This window comes from Mastigoproctus giganteus, chromosome 14, assembly GCF_048544385.1.
Source record: "Mastigoproctus giganteus isolate SK-2022 chromosome 14, ASM4854438v1, whole genome shotgun sequence".
NCBI lineage: Eukaryota > Metazoa > Arthropoda > Arachnida > Uropygi > Thelyphonidae > Mastigoproctus > Mastigoproctus giganteus.
The window spans coordinates 6,037,435-6,064,429 of NC_143588.1; the positions used below are offsets into that span (position 1 = coordinate 6,037,435).

Consider the following 26,995-nt stretch of genomic DNA (forward strand, 5'->3'; position numbering starts at 1 on the left):
TTCATACTCAAGAGGCCTGGAGAATATGCATCTAAGTCTTCATTATTAGTTTCATCGCCATTTTTGGGAGTCCTTTCGCTTAAAATTTTTATTTCCAAGCCAGGGTTTGTCTCTATGAATGGTTATTTCCAGATTTTTGACTGGGCAAAATGACTGGGCAAGAACAAAATACTGAGGATAAAACCTCAGTATTTTGTTCTTGCCTAGTCATTTTGTTCATTTTCATTTGTTCCTTATGTTGGGGGGAAAATAATTTAACGTGTCTAATTTCAACGTACAGCTATTTAAACTGGAATATTGCGATTTCCCAGTTGTGGCGGGAAAACCGGTATAAACAAAGAAAATTAACTCAAGTTCTGAGAATAAGTTATAACTATCATTATAATCAGATTCCCCATTCAAAATGTATCTAATGTAGCTAGTTTTACTTGTAATATACTCAAAACTCTTGTTGAGGTGCAATCAAGTCAACAACAGTAAGAGTGCAGCACGATCGCTACCACTAGCGCTGTACCGATCGTGCTGCACAAAAGTACTTTCAAAGGCACAAAAATTGGTGAGAACCATAGTAAGCAAAACTCTTACTTGGAATATATCATTTACCTCCATTTGCATGTACCTTAAAATCCAAAAAATCCATGGTAAAATCCTAGTATTGATTCAAAACCAAACGAAGTTATCCTATGATCCCCGTCCACCGTCAACAATCAAGTGAAGCTCTGTGTAGACACATCCATTCACTATCGCGACCACAGCACATTGTACAGCAGGATAAATGTGTTAATGCCTTTGTAAAGTATTTTTAAATTAATTTTAATAATAATTTTTCAATTATCTGTCTGGGACCAACTGCTCTCATCAATTTGTCACTTTATTCTATGGTATATCTAAACAGAATTTCATTAAATCTTTAACAATATGAGTAGAATGTGGAACCAACAAAAAAATAATTTATTAACTTTAGATATACATTTCTGCAAAATATATGAAGGGTAGCTGTTTAAAACTGAAAGAAATATACAGTACGAATGAAGAAAATGTAAATGCTCTTCAGTACACAACAGATGAAATGTAAATGCTCTGCAGTATACAACTGAAAAAATGTAAATGCTCTGTAGTATACAACTGAGGAAATGTTAGTTTATTAAATCTGGAGTCAATATGTGAATTGATGATGCTGGTTTAAACATGAGTTCTAACAAATTCATATAAAATAGCAAAAATCAGAAAATTAGCAAAATTTTAGATGACTGCAATCTGGATAAACAATATATTTATTAAATTCAGGTATAAAAAAAGACACAAAAATAGCTAAACATCTTACAGGGAGGGAGGGAGAGGTAATGAAGAGAATCTGTTAATTCATCTTTTGAACAAATTACATATGATATGAATAACATAAAAATGCAAGCATTTTTATTTCACATTTGGATGATTTTCTATTGTAATAATTTTTAAAATTCAAAATTATTACAACATTGGATGAAGAAGATTGCTCTGCAGCAATCTTTTTCATCCAATTTTGCAAAAATTCAAATTCTCTAAAAATTTCACTTCATTAAGCTTCTGTACATATTTAATGAGATTTCAAAATAATAAACATAAAAATAAAACTGACCATGTTAACTTCTTTTTAACTTCCTCATTATCTAATATTGCTTGTTGATAAATTTCTTCAACTTCTGAAATATGTGATCTTAAGAGCATATTATCATTTATTAACCTTTTATTATGGTGCTGAAGATTGTCAATTATTTCCCTATAATTTAGTGATGCGCTATAAAGAAATTATTTCAAAATTACATTATATTTAAATATTTAAAATTCAAATCTACATGCAACTAAAATTTTTAAATTATTAAAAAAGATGTAGCCGAGTGTTAGAACCATTCACATACTGTAAACTTACATAGCAACTTTGCATGGTTCAGTCACTGTAGGCTTAGATTAGCATTAGTAGAAGCATACGATGCAAGAAAGCAAGCTTATGCAGCATCAGCCAAAAAAAAAAAAAAAAAAACCCCTCCCATTTCACCCATGCATTCGTTCCAAATGCCTGGCTGGCTCAACCTTAAATTTATTTAGGCTATCAACTTCCAAAACAAAATATGGAAGTCTGTTCCATCAATCAACTACCCTCTGGCTAAAGGTAAATTTACGCACATCTATTCTACAACTGTCTTTCCTCAATTTGAAACTGTGCCCACTCAGAATCTTAATCTGAGCAAGAGGAAGAATCCCATCAGCATTCAGCTTGCTCAACCCATTCAAGGCCTTATACACCCCAATCAGATCACCTCGCAGGTGCATACTCTCCAGGTGGTGCAATTTGCACAACTTAAGCCTTTCTTGGTAAGAGCACCCCTTTGTTCCCCTCACCAATCTTGTTGCCCTTCATTGTATTCGTTCTAGCAATTCAACATCCTTCCTAAAATGAGGCCTCCAGACCAGTACACAGTACTTTAGGTGTGGCCTGACCATTGCCTTGTATAACGGGATAATCACCTACCTGTCCATGCTAGCAAAATTCCTATATATCACTGACAAGACTCAATGACCTGTCCTGGTAACCAGTCTGCACTGCTCAGCAAACTTCATATTTGACTACACAATTACACCCAGATCTTTATCACTTTCCACTTCGCTTAAGGTAGGGATACTGCATACACTAGAGATACAGACAAAGTACTGCATATGTACCCATATGAGTACTTTGCATTTCTTAATGTTAAACTTCAGTTGCCACTTCTCAACTCATTTGCTCAACTTACCATATTTTCCGAAGTATAAGATGCACCTTAATTTTGGGGCCCGAAATTTGAAAAAAAATGTATTACATAAAGTTATTGAACTCAAGTTTTATTCATCATAAAATTCATACAACTCATCACTGTCAAAACTCCCATCCATTAGCTTGTCCTCATCTGTGTCTGATGACGAATCACTGTCTTCATACATTGCCTCGTCCTCAGTTCCATCTATGGCATTCGAAATGCCACACTTCTTAAATGACTTGACAACGATCTCAATCTTGATATTATTCCAGGATCTTTTCACCAAAGTACAAACTTCTCCTATAGTTGGTTTCTTCACTCTTCCTGCTGGTGTCAAATTGTCCCCAGAAGACTTCATCCATTGGTTCCATTCATCTCTCATGGCAGCTTTGAAGGGTTTGTTAATGCTGACATCAAGTGGTTGGAGCTGGGATATCAAGCCTCCAGGTATGACGGTAAGTTTTGTTTTTTGCTCTGCAGCAATCTTCTTTGTGTTTTTTGTTATGTGTCGACTGAACTGATCAAGCACCAATAGGGCAGGTTTGTGTAAGAGCCGACCTGGTCTCCTGCTCCAAACTTTCTCAAACCAGATCTTCATCCCATCCTGATCCATCCAACCCGTGTCATGAACGTGGACAATCACTCCTCAAGGAATGTCTTCTTTTGGCATTGTTTTGCGTTTGAAAATCAGCATAGGAGGCAGCTTGGTTCCATCAGCACAACAAGCTAGAACAACTGTATAATGGCACTTTTCATGTCCACTTGTCTTCACAGTTAGTTTTCACCCCCTTCTTATCAACAGTTTTGTTACTTGGGACATCAAATTGAAGGGGGCCTTTGTCCATATTTGCAATCTGTCCCAACTCAAACTGATGTGTCTTCCGACACCGAATGACAAAAGATGAAATTCAAGGACCTTCTGCTCATAGGTTTCAGGCATCTTTTCGGCAAGTCTGGTGCATGTACACATGTTTAGTCCATTCCGTTTCATGAACCTGAAGCACCAATTGTGTCTTAGAAAATGTGAATTGGAATTAGAAAAGGAATTAGAAAATGTGAATTGGAATATCATCGGTTTGGCTGAAACAAGAAGAAGAAATGAATCACTTATAAGTTTATCAAGTGGAAATTTCCTGTACACCATTGGAAACAGTGAAAGGAGAGAAGGTCGAGTTGGCTTTCTGGTACATAAAGATATTAAAAACAACATATTGGATTTAAAAAGTACATCACCAAGGGTGTCAAGACTACTACTCAGGATTTCTAAGAGGTACAAGCTAAAGGTTATAATAATTTATGCACCAACATTGAGCCATGATGATGAAGAGGTTAAAGAAATATACACCGAAATTGAGAGTCTTCTAGATGAGCAGAAAACCCACTTCACTATCATTATGGGAGACTTCAATGCTCAGGTTGGAAAGAGACAAAACAGCACAGAAAGGGGAACTATAGGAAATTTTGGAATTGGTGAAAGAAATGAAAGAGGTGAAAGACTTGTGAAATTTGCAGAATCTCGAGAACTGTCAGTAATGAACACTTTTTTCAAGAAAAGGGTGAACAGAAAGTGGACATGGAAGAGCCCAAATGGATTAACAAATAATGAAATTCACTTCATCCTCACCAACAGAAGATATATCGTGAATGATGTTACCATCCTGAACAAGGTAAATGTTGGAAGTGATCATGGTAAGATGCACACTTGATATAGATGTAAGAAAAGAAAGGGAAAAAAAGGAGAAAAAGCAGTATTTACTGGAACTTAAGAACAAGTTTGAGCTTCTGCAGATGGCTCAGGACCAAGATATCGACAAGGAATATTACAACTTTCTGAAAGTGATAAAGCCCAAGAAACCTATAGGTAAAAAGAAATCAAAAGAAGAAAAAATTAGTCAAGAAACACTTGTCATGATGAACCGAAGACGACAAATGAAGAGCAAGATAAACACTGACAAGGAGAAAATTGAGTATACTGAGTAATGCAAAGCCATTAGAAAGACACTCAGAGAGGACATAAGAAGATTTAACACAAGAAAAGTAGAACAAGCATTAAGGGAAAACAAAGGACTTAAATCAGCGGCCATGAGCAGTAATACAGAAAGACAAATGATACTGAAACTGAAAAAAAGCGAGGGTGTACTTATGAATAGCAGAGAAGACATAATTCAAATAGCAGAAGACTACTATAGAGAATTATACAAGGAGCAAGGGAGCGATGCCAGCAGTAGGGAAGATGGATCACAAATTAGTATACATACGACATACCCAATATCCTTCCTGATGAGGTAGAACACGCATTGAAGAAAATGAAGAATCAGAAAGCCCCGGGGGAAGATGAAGTTACTATAGAGTTGTTAAAATTGGGAGGAAGAGACATGGCACAAAAACTGGCAAGACTCTTCACAAAATGCATCACAAAAGGTGTGAAGCCTAAGGAGTTGAATAATGCAATCATAGTTTTGCTGCATAAGAAAGGAGATAAATCAGAAATTGGAAATTATTGACCAATTAGCTTGTTATCGCACATCTACAAGTTGTTCACAAGATTTGTTACTAACAGTTTAGAAAGAATATTTGATGAGAATCAACTGAAAGAGCAAGCTGACTTTAGGAGAGGATTCTGAACTATGGATCACCTTCACGTAACATCACAGATAATGGAGAAAGCAAATGAATAAAAAACACCATTATGCCTGGCATTTGTTGATTATGAAAAGGCATTTGACTCCATACAGCATGAGGTAATGTTTCGGGCACTGGAAAGACAAGGCATAGATACCCCAAATATTATGATTTTGAAGAAAATATATGAGAATGCTACCTCCTTCATTAGACTAGACAAAGACTGTAGCAAATTTAAAATTGAGAAAGGAGACACAATATCTCCGAAGGTGTTTTTCAGTTGCCCGAAGAAGTTTTCAGAAGATTAGAATGGTCGCAGAAAGGAGTCAATGTGAATGGAGAGTACCTAAACCATTAGCATTAGCAAGGGCACACGAATGCAAGCTTATATAGCATCAGCCAAAAGAAAAAAAAACCTTTTTTCATCCATCCCCTCACTGCAAATGTTTGTCAAGTTCTGCCTTGAATCTATTTAAACTATCAACTTCTACAATGACAGATGGAAGTTTGTTCCAGCAATCAACCACCCCCTGGCTAAACACACACTTCCGCACATCTATATTACAACCGTCTTTCCTCAACATGAATTTATGCCTTCTCAGGCAATTATTCTGAGCAAGAGGAAGAATCCCATCAGCATTGAGCATGCTCAAACCATTCAAGACTTTATACACCTCAATCAGATCACCTCGCAGGTGGCTAGTCTCAAGACACTGTAATTTGCAAAACTTAAATATTTCTTTGTAAGAGCAACCCTTTGTTCTGTTCACTAATCTTGTTGCCCTTCTCTGTACTCGTTCCAACAGCTCTACATTCTTCTTAAAATGAGGGTTCCAGACCTGTATACAGTACTCCCCTTGTATAAGGCAATGGCCTGACCATTGCCTTATACAAAGGGATAATCACCTCCTTATCCCTGCTAGAAAAATTCCTGTATATCATTGACAAGACACCATGAGCTACTCTTGCAGACCGTCTGCACTGCTCAGAAAACTTCATATCAGCCTCCACAATTACCCCCAGGTCCTTTTCATTCTCTACCACTGTCAGTATGGTAGCACAGAGTTGGTACGCTGCTCTGGGGTTGCTGTTTCCCATATGTAGAACTTTACATTTGTCAATGTTAAACTTCATTTGCAACCGTTCGGCTTATCTGCTCAACTTTTCTAGATCCTTTTGCAGCAGTGTACTGTCATTAGCGTCAATAACAACCCTGTCAACCATTGTATCGTCTGCAAACTTGGACATCAAGCCTGATATACCATCATCAATATCATTTATAAATACAGAAAACAACAATGGACCCAACACTGAACCCTGAGGAACTGCACTAATAACATTAGTCCATGAAGAGCAGTGTCCATTGATTACCACTCTCTGTCTTCTCCCACTCAACCACCTCTTTATCCATAGCAGCAATTTGCCTCCAATGCCACACTGCTCCAATTTGTGCAGCAGTCTTCCATATGCAACAGTATCAAATGCCTTTCTAAGATCCAAGTATATAATATCAAAGTTATTCCCTGCATCCAGTTCTTTTGTGACTGCATCATAGTATCAAATTGGTCAGGCAAGACTTCCCCTTAACAAAACCCTGCTGTGTCCAAGCTATAACTAAAGTCTTTCTAGATGATCTGCAGTGCTTCTTTAACCAGTGCCTCCATTAATTTTCCTGGAACAGAAGTTAAACTCACAGGTCTATAATTACTTGTGTCAGCCTTTGATCCTCCTTTGTGAATTGGGGTCACATTTGCACACCTCCAGTCTGTGGGAACCTCCCCTGAGTCCAAGGAAGCTCTCATAATTATAGCTAAGGGTTTGCTTACTTCCTTTGCTCCCTCCTTTAATATAACTGGATAGATCCCATCGACCCGAGGTGCCTTTCTTGTGTTTATCTTCAACAATTTCTCCTCCACTTTACTCTCAGTTATTACAAGATTCTCTAGTTTACTGCCAGAGTTGAATACACCTCTGGCATTCCCCTCGCTGAATAACTCCTCATGTGTGAATGTCGATGAAAAATATTCATTTGGTTTGTTAGCTACCTGAGCAGGATCATCAACAGTTGACCCATCGATATCAAGTGGACCAATCTGATTCATCCCCTTCCTTCTAGAGTTTTCATAAGTAAAGAACTCTTTGCTGTTTTTCTTTGCATCCCTTGCCAAAGTTAGAGTTATGTATGCAGAACCTGTTAAACTGTAAGCACACTAAATTCTGAGTTATGAATCTGTAACAAATAATCTATCATGGTGTGGTAGCATTTTTATGTTAATAATTTTAAGAAGAATGTGGATCTGTTAGAATGGGTGCAGAAAAAGATTAAGTAAAGGACACAAGAAGGTACTATTACCTTTAAATGAATTGAGTAAACTAAATGCTGATGGCATCCTTACTCTTTTTCAGACAATACACATAAAGGAACTTGTAAGGAACATAATAGGTAGATGTAAGAAATTTTTTCTTTCAGCCACAGAATGATTGATTGTTGGAACAAGCTTCCATTTGGTATTGTGGAAGTGGAAAATTATCCCCACCTCATCTTTTCATCCTCCACAATTATTAAGGGAGGTGATGAAAAGATGAGGTGGTTTTTTTTAGATAAATAAAAAACTTATTTATATATATGACATATGAACCTGCTCATATGAGGTCTCATAAGAAGCAATCAAATACAAAACAAGACAAATACAATTTATTTTTATTTTTCATTTTACCTGCAACTAAGGCTCTTCTTTAAATCAGTATTCTGCAAAGGTATATCCAGTGATTCTGAAATAAAATGCACATTTTTAATTTGTTCAAAAAAAATAATAATAAAAAATGCAATAAGAAACAAATATCAAAACAAAGTATCAAAAGCTCTAGGAAAGGAAATTGGAGCAGCATGGCATTAAGGGCAAGTTGCTACGGATAAAGGGAATCTCTCTCTCTCTCTCTCTCTCTCTCTCTCTCTCTCTCTCTCTCTCTCTCTCTCTCTCTCTCTCATTTAGCTCCCTGTCAAAATATGATATATTTCTGGTATCTCCATCACCAAGTTCTGGGAGTTGTTTTCAAATGCCTTCCCAGCTCTTATTTTTGTACCATTTAATTTTTTAGTAAATTCCTCAACTTTAAATAGCAGTTTGATTTGAGGATCCACAAAAATTCCCTTTTTCATCTTGGCCTCACTGATCGAGGAAACTTTTACCTAAAACAGGAAACTCCTTCTCCTGTTCTGTACATTGCTTTCACAAATATTTTTATTAAACCTAGCTTGACTTGCAATGGAGGAAAAGAGATTTTTGACTTATCCCCCAAAGAAGGAGGTGCTACATATTTCTGGCCTGGTGTAGTTTCTGAATGGCCTGGCCATTTTTTTTTTACCCTGTAGTGGCAATCCTTTGCTCAGCTGTCCTACTCACATAAAAAGCAGCAGCATTTAGAGTATCCCCCTTGCAAACCAGTCAGAAAAGCTACCACTTTTAGGTCAACACAGATATTCCATTTTTATTCTTGATAGCATATTTTTTGCAAAAGAACCTGCAGATTCTCATACGTTACCTTCATGTTAACTGCATGGGCCAATAGGACAGATGGATACTTATTTCCATTAGAGTAAAACTGCCTTCAAACTGACCTTGGATAAATCAATGAAAAGCCTCCACTGCACAGGTACATAGGATGTTTGTGGAGCAATCGGGTACGGGACATGATATTGCCATGGGGGATGTCTTTGTGTGTGCGCAATGCAAGGAGTGTAACGAAATCAGGCGACAACTCAGCGTTGTTATGGGCCTATATGAGAGCTTGAAGGACAGGGTGGATACCCTCGAAGGATCTAAAGTCAGGGGCCCATCAAGCTCTCAGCTGCCCACATCAATGCCAGAGCTTGCACTTCATCATCACGCAACACAGCGGCAACCCCAAGGCAGAATGCACTGGTCCCACAGAACTAGTAGTTGTTGGTGACTCTATTGTCAAGGAAATGGGCAACATGCTTTGTAAAAAGGATAGGTAGAAGAGGACCAGGGTATGTCTGCCAGGGGCAAAGGTTAATGACGTTGTAGAGCAGATATCATCTTTTAAGGACACAAAAGGTGATATAGTTGTACACATTGGCACTAATGATTTTAAGAGTAGGAGACCAGCAGAATTACTTAACAAGTACAGGTCACTGTTGAAAAAAAGCCGTGAATTAAGGTTCCATTTGAAAGTGTCTGCAATTCTGCCCAGACACGATAGGAGGGAGTATATGATGAGAGCCTTGTCAATCAATTCGGCCCTGGAAAGATGGTGCAAGGCTCAAGGGGTAGAATTTTTTTCAGCCTGGTCTGTACTTGTTAACAATAGGGACTGCTTCTACAGGGATGGGATACACTTAAATAGAAAGGGTGCAAGAATATTTACTGATGCTATCGAGGCAGTGTTAGGGGGGTCGGAAAACTGCTGGCTTGGGGGAATACAAGGACTAATAGATTAACAGTAGCCACCGGCAGAGGTGAAAGTGGTTCTTGCACTACTTCTATTGGAATGAGCAGAAGCCTGGAAAACAAGATGCAGGATATTTCAGAGACTGCTGGGAGTCATTGTGGTTCAAGTAAACACATGGGTTATGTTAGGGTAGCTAAGAAAAAGAACAGGTGCATGTATACTTGCGTGTACACTACACCAATGCTAGGAGTTTGGTAAATAAATTTGATGAATTTGAGGTATTGCTCAAAGCATCAAAGGTGGAAATTTTTGGGATATCAGAGATGTGGTGTCACACAGATATAAGGAATGCAGAACTGGAATTTGGGGAGTACAATGTGTAAGATGGGACAAATAGGATAGGAAGGAAAGAGTAGTTATGCTATTAGTTAAGAAACATATAAAATCCAAGGAAGTGAAGCCAGTCGACATTTTTGGAAAGTGCAGTGTCGAGTCCGTTTGGTGTGACATAAGCATTGGGAGATCAAAATTGAGAGTAGGAGTGTGCTACAGGCCTAATGACTCTGATGAGTATAATAAGAAACTGTACAGGGAAATAGATTGGGCGAGAAAATCAGAGAGTCTTATAATGGGGGATTTTAATTTCCCAGATATTGACTGGAATTTGTGTGTTGGTCACTCACACACAACAAGGCTTTTGTGGATTTATTGGATGATTGTTTTCTACATCAGCATGTTCAGAAGGCAACTACAGGGAGTAATACTCTTGATTTGATAATCAGTAGTGATTCTTCATGCATTAAGAATCTGCAGATAGAGGAACTACTAGGTGGCAGTGATCACAGTGTGATGAAGTGGGAGATTTACTCAAAGAGGTAACTACCACCAGGAGTAAAGGAGAGGGTTATTGCTTTCGTAAAGGCAACTACGATGGTCTGAGACAGTATTTAAATTGTATACAGTGGGCCCAACTGATGATGTTACCAACAGCAAATTCAAAATGGAAAGCATTCAAAGAACTTATCTTGGAAGCTACTAGGCTTTACATACCAACTAAGAAATCGATGTCAGATGAACTAATGAGACATATGGAAGAGAAGAAAAATGCATGAGATACATATAAATTAACACGTGACACAGAAGCCTATGATAGATATAAGTTGATCTGTAACCAAGTTACAAAGAAGGTTAGGCAGGCAAAGGTAGATTATGAGAAATCATTGGCAAAGGATGCAAAGAAACACAACAAAGAGTTCTTTACTTATGTAAACTCTAGAAGGAAGGGGATGAATCAGATTGGTCCACTTGATATCGATGGTTCAACTGTTGATGATACTGCTCAGGTTGCCAACAAACTAAATGAATATTTTGCATCGACATTCACACATGAGGAGTTATTCAGCAAGGGAATGCTAGAGGTGTATTCAACTCTGGCAGTAAGCTAGACAATCTTGTAATAACTGAGAGTAAAGTGGAGAAGAAATTGTTGAAGATAAACACAAGAAAGGCACCCGGGGTGGATGGGATCTATCCAGTTATATAAAAGGAGGCAGCAGAGGAAGTAAGCAAACCCTTAGCCATAATTATGAGAGTGTCCTTGGACTCAGGGGAGATACCAACACACTGGAGATATGCAAATGTGACCCCAATTCACAAAGGAGGATCAAAGGCTGACACAAGTAATTATAGACCTGTGAGTTTAACTTCTGTTTCAGGAAAATTAATGGAGGCAATGGTTAAAGAAGCACTGCAGGATCATATACACAAGACTTCAGTTATAACTGGGACACAGCATGATTTTGTTAAGGGGAAGGTCTTGCCTGACCAATCTGATTGGATACTACGATGCAGTCACAAAAGAACTGCATGCAGGGAATAACTTTGATATTATATACTTGGATCTTAGAAAGGCTTTTGATACTGTTGCACATGGAAGACTGCTGCACAAATTGGAGCAGTGTGGCATTGGAGGCAAACTGCTGCTATGGATAAAGGGGTGTTGAGTGGGAGAAGACAGAGAGTGGTAATCAATGGACACTTCTCATCGTGGACTAGCTAACCCCAGGGGCTCACATCTAATGAGTATGGGCTTGGCACACCCAGGGTCCTGAGCTGGATATCATCATTGTTCTCTTTCTTGGTGATTCCCTTTTAATTTTGACTCTCTCTCTCTCTCTCTCTCTCTCTCTCTCTCTCTCTCTCAGGGTTACTCGGGAACTTGTTTTTTTTCCTGGTGCAGCATAAGCCTCACGCTTCCTTGCATCATATGAATATTAATAATAATAATAATAATAATGATGTTAGTAGTGGGGTCCCTCAGGGTTCAGTGTTGGGTCCATTATTGTTTTCTGTATTTATGAATAATATTGATTAGCATTAGTAGAGTCATATGATGCAAGAAAGAAAGCTTATTCACCATCAACCAAAAAAAAAAACACACAACCCCTATCCCATTTCACCCCTCCGTTCTTCGAAATACCTATCCAGCTGAGCCTTAAATTTGTTTAGGCTATCAACTACAATGAGTGATGGAAGTCTATTTCACAAACCAACTACCCGCTGGCTAAAGGTAAATATCCGCACATCTATTCGACATCTGTCTTTCCTCAATTTGAATTTATGCCCCCTCAGGTGATTATTCTGAGCAAGAGGAAGAATCCCAACGGAATTGAGCATGCTCAAACCATCCAAAGCCTTATATACCTCTATCAGATCACCTCGCCGGTGCCTAGTCTCCAGACACTGTAATTTGCAGAACTTAAGCCTTTCTTCATAAGAGCAACCCTTTGTTACATTCACTAATCTTGATGCCCTTCTCTGTACTCGTTCCAGCAGGTCTACATCCTTTTTGAAATGAGGCCTCCAGACCTGTATACAGTACTCAAGGTGTGGCCTGACCAATGCCTTATACAATGGAATAATCACATCCCTATCCCTGCTAGAAAAATTCCTGTATATCATTGACAAGACACCATGAGCTTCTCTTGCAGCTCGTCTGCACTGCTCAGAGAACTTCATATCTGCCTGCACAATTACTCCCAGGTCCTTTTCATTCTCTACCACTGTCAGCGTAGTACCACAGAGTTCATACGTTGCTCTGGGGTTACTGTTTCCCATATGTAGTACGTTACATTTGTCACCTCTCAGCCCATCTGCTCAACCTTTCCAGATCCTGTTGCAGCAGCATAGCATCAGTAGTACGTTACATTTGTCACCTCTCAGCCCATCTGCTCAACCTTTCCAGATCCTGTTGCAGCAGCATAGCATCAGTAGTGTCCTTAACAACCCTGCCAACCTTTGTATCGTTTGCAAACTTGGACATTAAGCTTGATATATTCCATCATCAATATCATTTATATATACAGAAAACAACAATGGACCCAACACCGAACCCTGATGAACTCCGCTAATAACATTAGTCCACGTTGCGCAGTGTCCATTGATTACCACTCTCTGTCTTCTGCCACTCAACCATCCCTTTATCCATAGCAGCAATTTGCCTCCAATGCCACACTGCTCCAATTTGTGCAGCAGTCTTCCATGTGCAACAGTATCAAAAGCCTTTCTAAGATCCAAATATATAATATCAAAGTTATTCCCTGCATCCAGTTCTTTTGTGACTACATCATAGTATTCAATCAAATTGGTCAGGCAAGACCTTCCCTTAACAAAACCATGCTGTGTCTGAGCTGTAACTGAATTCTTGTCTAGATGATCCTACAGTGCTTCTTTAACCAGTGCCTCCATTAATTTTCCTGGAACCGAAGTTAAGCTAACAGGTCTATAATTACTTGTGTCAGCCTTTGTTCCTCCTTTGTGAATTGGGGTTACATTTGCACATCTCCAGTCTATGGGTACCTCCTCTGAGTCCAAAGAAGCTCTCATAATTATGGCTAGGGGTTTGCTTACTTCCTTTGCTGCCTCAGTTTAATATAACTGGATAGATCCCATCCACCCCGGGTGCCTTTTTTATGTCTATCCTCAACAACCTCTCCTCCACCCTCCTCTCAGTTATTACAAAATCATCTAGCTCACTGCCAATGTTTACTTAACCTACAACATTCCCCTTCCAGAATAACTCCTCATGTGTGAATGTAGATGCAAAATACTCGTTTAGATTGTTAGCCACCTGAGCAGGATCCTCAACTGTTGAACCATCAACATCCAGTGGACCAATCTGATTCATCCCTTTCCTTCTTGAGTTTAAATAGGTAAAGAACTCTTTTCTGTTTTTCTTTGCATCTTTTGCCAAGGATTTCTCATAATCTGCCTTTGCCTGCCTAATCTCCTTTGTGACTTGGTTACAGACCAACTTATATCTATCATAGGCTTCCATGTCACCCATTAATTTGTATGTATCCCATGCATTTTTCTTCTCTGCTATATGTCTCATTAGTTCATCTGACAACCATTTAGGCCTGAACCTTGAATAATATTTCTTGATTGATATAGTAGTAGTAGTAGTAGTGGCACATGATGCAAGAAAGCAAGTGTAGGAGCTTATGCAGCATCAGCCAAAAAAAAAAAAAAAAAAAAAATCACACCATTCCCTCCAAATGCCTGTCCAGTTCCTCCTTAAATTTATTTAACCTATCAACTTCCACAACGACAGATGGAAGTTTGTTCCAGCAATTAACCACCCGCTGGCTAAAGGCAAATTTCCGCACATCTATTCTACATCTGTCCTTTCTTAATTTGAACTTATGTCCCCGTAGGTTGGTAATCTGAACAAGTGGAAGGATCCCATCAGAATTCAGCGTGCTCAACCCATTCAAGGCCTTATAGACCTCAATCAGATCACCGCACAGATGCTTGGTCTCCAGCCACTGCAATTTGCAGAACTTAAGCCTCTCTTGGTAAGAGAATCCCTTCATTCCCCTCACCAATCGTGTTGCTCTTCTCTGTACACGCTCAAGCAAATCTACATCCTTCCTAAAATGAGGCCTCCAGACCTGTACGCAGTACTCAAGGCGTGGCCTGACCATTGCCTTATACAGAGGGACAATCACCTCCTTTTCCCTGCTAGCAAAATTCCTATATATCATTGACAAAACCCCATGACCCGCCCTAGCTGCCTGTCTGCACTGCTCAGAAAACTTCATATCTGACTGCACAATTACTCCCAGGTCTTTTTCATTTTCTACCACCTTAAGTGTAGTACCACACAGTTGGTACGTTTCTCTGGGGTTACTTCTACCCATATGCAGTACTTTGCATTTGTCAAGGTTGAACTTCAGTTGCCACTTCTTAGCCCATCTGCCCAAATTTTCTAGATCCTGTTGCAGTAGCACACTGCCATTACTGTCATTAACAACCCTGCCAACCTTTATGTCATCTGCAAACTTCGATATTAAGCCTGATATACCTTCATCAATATCATTGATAAATACACAAAACAACAGTGGACCCAACACCGAACCCTGTGGGACTCCACTAATAACATTAGTCCACGAAGAGCAGCACCCATTGATTACCACCCTCTGTCTTCTCCCACTTAACCATCCTTTTATCCATTGTAGCAACTTACCCTTAATACCATTCTGCTCCAATTTGTACAGTAGTCTTCCATGCGCAACAGTGTCAAAAGCTTTCCTGAAATCCAAGTATATGATATCAAAATTATTTTTTGCATCCAGTTCCTTTGTGACCACATCATAATAACCAATCAAATTTGTCAAACAAGACTTTCCCTTAACAAACCCATGCTGTGTTTGAATTATTGCTGCAGACTTGTCTAGATGATCCTGCAATGCATCTTCAACCAACGACTCCATTATTTTACCCGGAACAGAAGTTAAACTAACTGGTCTGTAATTACTCGTGTCACCCTTCGATCCACCTTTGTGAATTGGGGACACATTTGCACATCTCCAGTCCGTGGGAACCTCCCCTGAGTCCAAGGATGCTCTCATAATTATGGCTAAGGGTTTGCTTAGTTGCCTTGCCGCCTCCTTTAAAATAACTGGATAGATCCCATCCACCCCAGGTGCCTTTCTTGTGTTTAACTTCAACAATTTCTCCTCCACTTTGCTCTCAGTTATTACAAAATCATTAAGCACGCTGCTACAATTTGATAACCTTCTTCCATTTTCAAATTGTAATAATTCCTCACGTGTGAATGTAGATGCAAAATACTCATTCAGTTTGTTTGCTATCTGAGCAGGATCATCAACAGTCGAACCATTGATGTCAAGTGGACAAATCATATTCATCCCCTTCCTTTTAGAGTTTATATAAGTAAAGAAATCCTTGCTGTTTTTCTTAGCATCTTTTGCCAAAGATTTCTCGTAATCCGCCTTCGCCTGCCGAACCTCCTTTGTGACCTGATTACAGACTAGCTTATATCTGCCACAGGCTTCTGCGTCACCTGATAATTTATATGCATCCCATGCATTTTTCTTCTCTGTCACGAGTCTCATTAGTTCATTTGATAACCATTTAGGCCTAAACCTTGAACGATATTTCTTAATCGGTATATAAAGTCTAGTAGCTTCCACGATTAATTCTTTGAATGCTTCCCACTTAGAATTTACTGTTTGTAACATCGCCAGTTGATCCCACTGTACAGAACTTAAAAACTGTCTGAGACCACTGTACTCCCCTTTACGGAAGCAAAAACCCTTTCCTTTACCCCTGACGGTAGTTACCTCTTTGAGTAAATCCCACTTCAGCACACTGTGATCACTGCCACCTAGTGGTTCCTTTATCTGCAAATTCTTAATACATGAATGATCACTGCTGATAACCAGATCAAGAGTGTTACTTTCTCTGGTTGCCTCTCGAACATGCTGATGCAGAAAACAATCATCCAATAAATCCACAAAATTCTGACTAGTGTGTGAGTGACCAACCCACCAGTTCCAGTCAATATCTGGGAAGTTAAAATCCCCCATTATAAGACATTCTGATTTACTGGCCCACTCTATTTCTCTGTACAATTGTTCATTGTACTCATTCAAGTCATTAGGCCTATAACACACGCCTACTCTTATTTTTCCTTTCACAGTGCTTATCTCACACCAAACTGACTCAACAGAGCACTGTTCATCTATATTAACTGGGTGCACTTCCTTTGATTTTATGTTTTTCTTAATTAACAGCATAACACCCCCTCCCTTTCTGTCCTGTCTATCCTTTCTGTACCCATTGTACTCCCCAAATTCCAGTTCTGCATTCCTTATATCTTTGTGACACCACGTCTCTGCTATCCCAACAATATCCGCCTTTGATGTCTTGACCAACATTTCAAATTCATCAAATTTATTTACTATACTTCTAGCATTGGTATACATGCAAGCATACATGCTTCTATGCCTATTCCTTGTTACCCTAACACATCCCATATACCCAACTATTCCATGATGACTGCCATCCGTCCCTGAAACCCCCAACACCCCACGCTCCAGGTCGCTTCTTATTCTAATAGAAGTCGTGCAAGAATCACCTTCACCTCTACCTGCGGTTACTGTTAATCCATTAGTCTTTGTATCCCTCCAAACTAGCAGTTTTCCGACCCACCTAACACTGCCTCGATAGCATCAGCAAATATTCTTGCACCCTTTCTATTTAAGTGTATCCCATCCCTGTAGAAGCAATCTCTCCTGTTAACAAGTACAGTCCAGGCTGAAAAAAATTCTACCCCTTGAGCCTTGCACAATCTTTCCAGGGCCGAATTGATCGACAAGGCTCTCATCATGTACTCCCTCCTATCGTGTCTGGGCAGAATTGCAGACACTTTCAAATTCAACCCTATTTCACGGCTTTTTTTCAACAGTGACCTGTACTTGTTGAGTAATTCCGCCGGTCTCCTACTCTTAATATCATTAGTGCCAACGTGTACAACTATATCACCTTTTGTGCCCTTAAAAGATGATATCCGTTCTACAACGTCATCAACCTTTGCCCCTGGCAGACATACCCTGGTCCTGTTCCACCTATCCTTTTTACAAAGCATGTTTCCCGTTTCCCTGACAATAGAGTCACCAACAACTACTAGTTCCTGTGGGACCAGCGCATTCTGCCTTAGGGGTTGCCGCTGTGTTGCGTGATGACCAAGTGCAAGCTCTCGCGTTGATGTGGGCAGCTGAGAGCCTGATGGGCCCCTCAATTTAGATCTTTCGAGAGCATCCACCCTGTCCTTCAAACTCTCATATAGGCCCATAACAACGCTGAGTTGTCACCTGATTTCCTTACACTCCTTACATCGCGCACACACAAAGACATCCCCCATGGCAATATCATGTTCCGTTCCAGAGAGTTCGGCAAACATTTCACAAGCTGCACATTTTTTTAGGCTGTGATGCGTTGGAGAATTGCCCCCCTCAGTTCTCCCCCAAGTCACAGCACTCCTGCCACTTTGTGCCCGTTGCTTTGCTGCTCTAGTCTGGGGCATGGTAGTTTAAATTAATATGTAAAGCCTGGTAGCTTCCAAGATTAGTTCCTTGAATGCTTCCCATTTTGAATTTGCTGTTGGTAACATCATCAGTTGGGCCCACTGTATACAATTTAAATACTGTCTCAGACCACCATAGTCGCCTTTACGAAAGCAAAAACCCTTCCCTTTACCTCTGATGGTAGTTACCTCCTTGAGTAAATCCCACTTCAGCACACTGTGATCACTTCCACCTAGTGGTTCCTTTATCTGCAGATTCTTAATGCATGAAGAATCACTACTGATAATCAGATCAAGAGTATTACTCCCTCTAGTTGCCTCCCGAACATGCTGGTGTAGAAAACAGTCATCCAATAAATCCAAAAAGGCCTTGCTAGTGTGTAAGTGACCAACCCACAAATTCCAGTCAATATCTGGGAAATTAAAATCCCCCATTATAAGACTCTCTGATTTACTGGCCCATTCTATTTCCCTGTACAGTATCTTATTATACTCATCAGAGTCATTAGGCCTATAGCACACTCCTACTCTCAATTCTGATTTACCTATGCTTATGTCACACCAAACTGACTCGACACTGCACTGTCCATCGATGTCGACTGGCTTCGCTTCCTTGGATTTTATGTGTTTCTTAACTAATAGCATAACCCCTCCTCCCTTCCTATCCTGTCGATCCTTTCTGTAGACGTTATACTCCCCAAATTCCAGTTCTGCATTCCTTATATCTGTGTGACACCACGTCTCTGATATCCCAACAATATCTGTCTTTGATGTTTGGAGCAATACTTCAAATTCATCAAATTTATTTACTAAACTCCTAGCATTGGTGTACACGCAAGTATACATGCACCTGTTTCTATTCTTAGTTATCCTAACACAACCCATGTGTTTACTTGTACCGCAATGACTCCCAGCAGTCTCTGAAATATGCTGCATCTTGTTTTTCAGGCTTCTGCTCATTCCAAGTGAAGCAGTGCAAGAATCTCTTTCACCTCTGCCAGTGGCTACTGTTAATCTATGTCTACTGTTGTCTCCCCCCAAGCTAGCAGTTTTCCGACCCACCTAACACTGCCTCGATAGCATCAGCAAATATTCTTGCACCCTTTCTATTTAAGTGTATCCCATCCCTGTAGAAGCAATCTCTCCTGTTAACAAGTACAGTCCAGGCTGAAAAAATTCTACCCCTTGAGCCTTGCACAATCTTTCCAGGGCCGAATTGATCGACAAGGCTCTCATCGTATACTCCCTCCTATTGTATCTGGGCAGAATTGCAGCCACTTTCAAATTCAACCCTACTTCACGGTTTTTTTTCAACAGTGACCTGTACTTGTTTAAGTAATTCCGCCGGTCTCCTACTCTTAAGATCATTAGTGCCAACTTGAACAACTACATCACCTTTTGTGATGGTATATCAAGCTTAATGTCCAAGTTTGCAGATGATACAAAGGTTGGCAGGGTTGTTAAGGACACTACTGACACTATGCTGCTGCAACAGGACCTGGAAAGGTTGAGCAGATGGGCTGAGAGGTGGCAAATTAAGTTTAACTTTGACAAATGTAAAGTTCTACATATGGGAAACAGCAACCCCAGAGTAGCGTACCAATTCTGTGGTACCACACTGACAGTGGTAGAGAATTTAAAGGACCTGGGGGTAATTGTGCAGGCAGATATGAAGTTCTCTGAGCAGTGCAGATGGGCTGCAAGGGTAGCTCATGGTGTCTTACCAATGATATATACAGGAATTTTTCTAGCAGGGATAAGGAGGTGATTATTCCCTTGTATAAGGCAATGGTCAGGCCACACCTTGAGTTCTGTATACAGGTCTGGAGGCCTCATTTCAAGAAGGATATGGAGCTGCTGGAACGAGTACAGAGAAGGGCAACAAGATTAGTGAATGGAACAAAGGGTTGCTCTTACGAAGAAAGGCTTAAGTTTTGCAAATTACAGAGTCTGGAGACTAGGCACCGGCGAGGTGATCTGATAGAGGTGTATAAAGCCTTGAATGGTTTAACATGCTCAATGCTGATGGGATTCTTCCTCTAGCTCAGAAAAATCACCTGAGAGGGCATAAATTCAAATTGAGGAAAGACAGATGTAGGATAGACGTGCGGAAATTTGCCTTTAGCCAGCGGGTAGGTGGTTGGTGGAACAGACTTCCATCCCTTGTTGTGGAAGTTGATAGCCTAAATAAATTTAAGGCTCAGCTGGACAGGTATTTCGAACGAATGGAGGAGTGAAGTGAAAGTGTTTTTTTTTTTTTTTTTTGGCTGATGCTGCATAAGCTTGCTTTCTTGCATCATATGCCTCTACTAATGCTAATGCTAATACTCCAGATGTAACTCTTTCATTAATTCCTGGACAATGTTACAATAAACCAAAGCACCATCCAAGTAGTAATAGGTTGGTATGTTAGATTGCCTCTTCCTATAAGAAGACACCTTGACACACTTTTCAAGAAGATTCCACTGCTGAAGCCATGATCCTAGTAATTGAAGCTTGGTTTTGGAGAGGTCCATTCTCTTACCAAATCATTCAATTCTGCCTGAGTGATTAGATATAGCTTTGCAGTATCAAGAGTTTAAAAAGTCTGGGTCTTTTCTCATTCAGGGTTCTGCATCTTCTGGAGACTCCCTACCCGATCCTGAAACAGAGTCAAGTCCATAAGTTTCTGGTGGCTTTGGCACTGGATCATCATGATTAACTGGCTTTAGAGCAGAAGTTATGTTGGGATGCTCTAGTTTATGCTTGGATTTCCTTGAAAAACCAGAAATATTAATTTTTCTCAAGGTTCCCACCATATCACCGGAATGGCAAAAGACACTGATTTATGACTGCCTCTAAGCCAGCCTGTTAATGTCCTTGGAGCTCATACTTTATCTTGGAAATCTTTGGAGCTCATACTTTATCTTGATCTCTGACCTTACATTCAAAATACAGTTCATAGGCTTTTTTCAAGAGTTGTGACAATGGTTTCCACCTTGATTTTAATACCACTTCTCCACAAATGTAGCAAAAGCTATCAGGCTTATTTCAGCAAGAATGCAACATATTTTTTGTATGGTTCAGGTATGCACACATAAGAACACAATTAAGAAATTGTAGATTTTTATTTCTAATTTAAACACAGTTCACGATTTACACTTATGTGCACAATACTTGTTTACTTTGTTCACTACTCGCTCTCTGAAACATACACATTTTTTGAAATAAGAAAATGCCAGCTTAGTGCAGAACCCACTCATATACATAAAGGTAAGTTTCTAGAAGGCTTACAATGTTTCTAGAGATTTCCATCAAAGGTTCTAAAACCTTATGGTAACATCCTGACTTTTGTTCTGCACGTAATAATATTCTAGAATGTTCCGGAACATTTTTATTTTGGTTACCCAATACTAGAGTGAAATTATTTCAAAAATCAAATCAAAATTTTAAATTTTTCTTAATCTGCAAAAAAAAAGTTAGTACTTGTGATTTTTAAAAGATGAATAAACAAGTAATTTTTTTTTAAATTTATTTATTGTACTATACGGTCTCAGCCAGCTTTCTTGGAAACCCCACAATCTATTTACATTTCTGTACCACTAACAATGTTGATGTACAATTATCTCAGATTCCCTTATAGAGAGTCAATTCATTCTCAATCTAATGTCTATAGCACAATGCAATACTATACATCTGACACTATAAAGTCCCAACATAAGGTTGTGATCTTCTCTGAGAATCCAACTGACATTTGTAGGTCCGCTATGAAGATTCACAATGAAAAGTCCAATCCTGGAAGTAGATGTCTAAACCAGGAATTATGGTCACAATGAAGAAGTCAACTTTTCCTCAAACCTGAACAGTCCAAACAGTTATTTTTTGGTTTTTTGGTTTGTTTTTTTTTTAGGAGCATTAGCAACTAAGGCCATATTGCTCCGGGAATATGTGGTGGTCATTCCCTGACCTTTCCACATCCTCCGTATTTGGTGTTGACTGGCTCGAACCCCGGTCTAATCAAGAAGCGTGTGCTACGCACTGCTGCTCCTTCCCATCTGGCTACGGAGGCGCCTAGTCCAAACAGTATGGCAGTTAACAGTAAAAGGGAATATCTTAATGTCTCCACGTATAGTCCCTGGAACCACAATAACACCACAGCATCACAGGACATCCATCGAGGAAGTAACCACAATGCAATTCAGCAGGCTCATTGTGGTTTTATCTCCAATAAAAGCCTGCCTGAAAAGCATCAGTGGTCTCCTCAACAACTGCTGATGCTTTTCAGTCAGGCTTTTATTGGAGATAAACACTATCCTGAGGTTCCTTAGAAGTGATAGTGTTCACAGGGTAGGTCTCACCTATAATCTCCCACCTATAATCAGAATGGTACCACTCATCCTGCATCCACCCTGTAAACCATGATAATATTCCATTCTAATGTAGCATGTCATGACCTTTTCAAGCCCTTTTTAACTGTCATTCAGTATCTGGCTCATGCATCAAATACAAGATCCTCCTTCTTCTGAATAGTTGGGCTGCAAAATTTCGAAGTGCATAAAAATCTTCTTTTGTACTAACTAATAATTGTTCATATCCAGGAATAAAGGAGTTTAACTGTCAATTAACTGTCCCCTCAATCACAATACTCAACATATTCATAGAAATTGGTTCCAATCTTCCTGGAATCCCCAAGTAAATACTCAGTGATTCCAAATTCTCTTAACTTTACAAAAAAAGAACCAGGTCTAGTCAAAAGATAAGTTGTATGGAGACTGGGATTAGACCAAGTTGCCCACTGTTTGCCATTAGCATTTACCATCAGAAAAATTTTTTTCATTATTGCTCCTTCCACGCAATTGCTCCAACATTCTTGCCACCAACATTTTTGACCACTGGATTTACACCAAGTGTAAATACAGTGGTCAAAACTTGTAATGCATCAGTAGACATCTTCTGTAGAAGACAGGCCATAGACATCTTCAAACAAACACTCCCAAAAATCAATGAAGATACCTAGTTTTTCGCTATTACGACAGTATTTCATTAGCGATTGCTGCACATCACTAGCTGCCTAAGTGTATCATCCATTCTCTTGCCTTGAGTGAAACAACAGTATTGTGCATCTGACAGGACACTATTGTCACAGACATATCTCATTATTCTGACAGACAACGTACATTCATGGACTTCCCCAATCTGCTCAGCAATGCTACTGAATGGTATGAATCCACCAATTCTTCAATGGTGATTTCAAAATTAATTTCAACAATGCCTCTTTCCAAATAACCAGGAAAATTCCATCTCTCAAGCAGGCATTATATAGTAAGCAGATATGCTGGCATCACACGAAAACTTTGTTTAATTATCCCACCCTCAATCAGATCCATACTGGGACATCTTTATTTTTTATTTTATGAATTTCCATCTCCAACTCCTCTGTTTGAAAGTGGGGCTCTTTTCCCATGCCAGTGTAGTTGTCATTAAGCAATATCATATCTTCATATGTTAAAATATTAGTTCATTCTCGTTGTGCTGGTTCAAATCTCCCACCAAATGGTCCAGTATTAGTGTTATACTTTCCTTCCAAGTACGAGTCATCCTTCCTGCAGCCTGAATTGAATGCACAATATCTCCAGCAGGGTGCCATAATTTGTACTACACAGTTTATATACCAATCCCCAGGGATTGTTGTTTCCACATTGATGTACCAGGCTCTTCCACGCATTATACTTTTCTCTAACAATCATTTGTATATATTTCAGTCTTGCTTGCCTGTATTCATTTTCAAGGGCTTGTGTCCTCCTCTACACCTCTGATAGAGGTGTAGTTTTCTTGTTTTAATAGTTTTCCTATGAACAGATGTCAGTTCTGGTGTCCACCATTTGACTGGAGCACATCTTATCTGGGTGCATCTTGTAGCCTTTGCAGACACCCCCTGTAACAATTTTGTAATAATTAGGCAGCCACAGTTCCAGGAAATGCACCAAACTTGTCCGGCATTACCGTTCTAGTTTTGGAATGCAACTGCTCATCAAAAGTATCCCAGTTTGCTGATTTTAATGAAAATCTATGCATATACCCTATATATTCCTAGATTCATAATGGGATGTCAGTCTCAACTGGAACTTAATTATCCAGTGATCACTGGATTAGCAATCTGGTTCGACAGCCCAAATAGTGATTAAATCAGATGTTGGAATAGTTGACAACATCACATCAATATTGGATTCTCCATTTACTGTCTGTCCAAAATGTTCTATGTTCAGATCACCGGTTGTGAACAAATTTGTTAACACAAACAAGACATGCTGAGTAATTAACTCCACCAACAATCGTCCCCGTTCATCAGTAGTTCTACTGAACCATAACATGTTTTTCGAGTTAGAGTCAGATAGTACAGATAATAATCCTCTCACTTTGCAAGTGGTCCAGCAAGCTTTCAATGTAATTCAAGTATAATGCAATGTCACCATCAGGATGAAAATAAATGCTCACTAAATAAAATTTAATCTCTTCAGTTTCAACACAAATGCAAATCACATCAAAGGTACAACATCTATGGAGCAGGTGATGGACAAGTTGTGATTAAAAATGAGAAATGTGGCACATAAATTGCTCTGACTGCACGAAGCAATTTTAGTGCTCAGTGAACAGCCCATGACTGCCATCGCATTCGTACAGCTCCTGAATACAGGCAAGATCGATTCTCTCAAGGTGAAGGCAATTCGCAATTCATCTGCAACGTTTCTGGACTTTTGCCCATTGAGTTGTATTATGTTAATAGTCCCGTAATTCTTTTTCACTCCATTTTGTGCCATAGGTTGCTTCATACTAATATGTTGCACATTCCTAAGTCCACTCTTACATTTATTCCACTGATACATTTATGTAAGGAGTAATCCATCCATTCAATTATAAGTTTCTACGCCTTTTCATATTTCGGACACTTTTTAACTGAGTGGCTTGATCTATTCCCTCTCGATATGCAATTCATACAGGAGAGTGGTTTGTGGATACTAGGTCAGTTACAATATGAATGTCCATTCTTAGCGCAATGGCTGCAGACCAGTTCACAACATCTACACATATTCAAAGTGTGCCAAAATGATTCACAATTGTAACAGATGGTTAAAAGATGAAATGGATTTACTCTGTAGGACATTATTCCTGTGTATATCAGTCCTTGATGTAATAAATAGTTTTAGATATGCCCTGACACCTCCATTACCCAATGTCTACCTGTTTTAACTTTATTAATGCTGCTGAAGCAGATTAAAATTTTGCTTTCCATTTCCGTCTTTGTCATCTTCATGTAATTAAATTACATTCATAGAGGTTATTCACGAAATTGTCTTTACTTATGTCCTCTTCTAAGTTTTGAAAAGAGAACTCCTAGCCACTTAATTCTCTCATTATGTTTTATATGATCAATGTCATCTTAATTTTCCAACTCCAAAATGATACCTTTCACCACTCACTTCCTTGCCTTACGTATTCTTACGGACTTCAGCATAACTTGTTTTATGGTGAGAATCATCCTTAACCTTAATAACAAGAGCACAGCAATTTATCCCTTTGTTCCTCAATAGGTCATTATTTTCCACAGTATTGTCTCCTGAACTTTATCCCAGGATTCTTTTTAATACTATTGTTCCCAAAGCCAATAACACTGAATCGATCACTATAAAGGATGTTATTTCTTCTTAAATCCACAGTTTCATCCTGTTCCACTAATCATACTCTCTGTAATTCTTTTATTTGAGTTTGATATTCCTCAAGCATTCACTCCAAACAACATTTTTTCCCTTTAGGCACTCATTATGCATTCCCAATTCAATTACTGTGTTTTCAAGTTCACTCCACCCCTGCAATTTATTCCATTTCCTTCATCAAATTGAAATTGCTGTATGCTATTTTGGAGCATTCCAGTGACCTTCATCACAAAACAAACAAACTTGGCCGTGTGTAACTGTAGGAATACCTTCAATTTTTTTTTGCTTTGCCTTTACACAATCACAAGAATCCTGGTTTGTGTGTTCCTATGCTATTCTTCTGTGATATTGTCCAACCCTAAACTGTTTTCATCTGGTTCAAAGTCAGGTACGAAGGCATGTTCAGTACCAACCATGCGAGTAGAACCTGAAAGTGGGGATGTTATACCTTCCAGTGAGAGTTGTTCCCTAACAACATAAGGAGTTTCCAATTTACTATCATGTGATATGTAGCTCTCACCTCACATGAGTTTCATATCCATTTCCACATTCTGCTGTACTCTCTCTAATGCCAACAACCCTCCTGTATAAAAACAGTTTACATCTTTTCCGTGACCCTTCCAAATTCAGTTCCAATGCCACTTGGGATAAGATCACCTTGCTGTGAAATCTCCATATCATCAACACTCTAAAATCATTTAGGAGACCCCTGTATTCCTTTTTTCCATTTCATTTGTGATTCAATGAAGTCCTTTTTTTTTGCAGTCTCATAGTCAAGAAATGAGGCAATACGCCAAAATGTTTAATGTGGTAACACACTATTGTGTGTGTGTGTGTGTGTGTGTGTGTGTGTAAGGAAGTGGAGTTAAAAAGAGGGAGAGAATGACCAAGAGAGTATTTTCATTGGACTGTAGCATGTATGAGTAACATTTCTTTGGGGTTTTTTTTTTAAAAAAAAGAGGGTAATGCGCAATAACTTGCAAAAATCAGTTTTTTTTGTTCTACAAAAGTAAAAATAAAAATACCTTACCATTACCAGTACAATCTTCACCATCTCTCAAATAACAACTTTCTTCCACTACTTGAGAATTATCATCACTGCT

The 26,995-nt window shown here is 39.1% G+C and overlaps 1 long non-coding RNA gene across 1 annotated transcript; it reads right to left on the minus strand.

Annotated features, from left to right (window-relative positions):
• Nucleotides 1-1,734: 1,734 nt before the first annotated feature.
• Nucleotides 1,735-26,995, minus strand: LOC150074957 (uncharacterized). Its single transcript, XR_016547905.1, has 3 exons — nt 26,923-26,995; nt 8,114-8,168; nt 1,735-1,777 (listed from the first exon to the last, which is right to left on the minus strand). It is a non-coding gene; the product is annotated as an uncharacterized LOC150074957 (long non-coding RNA).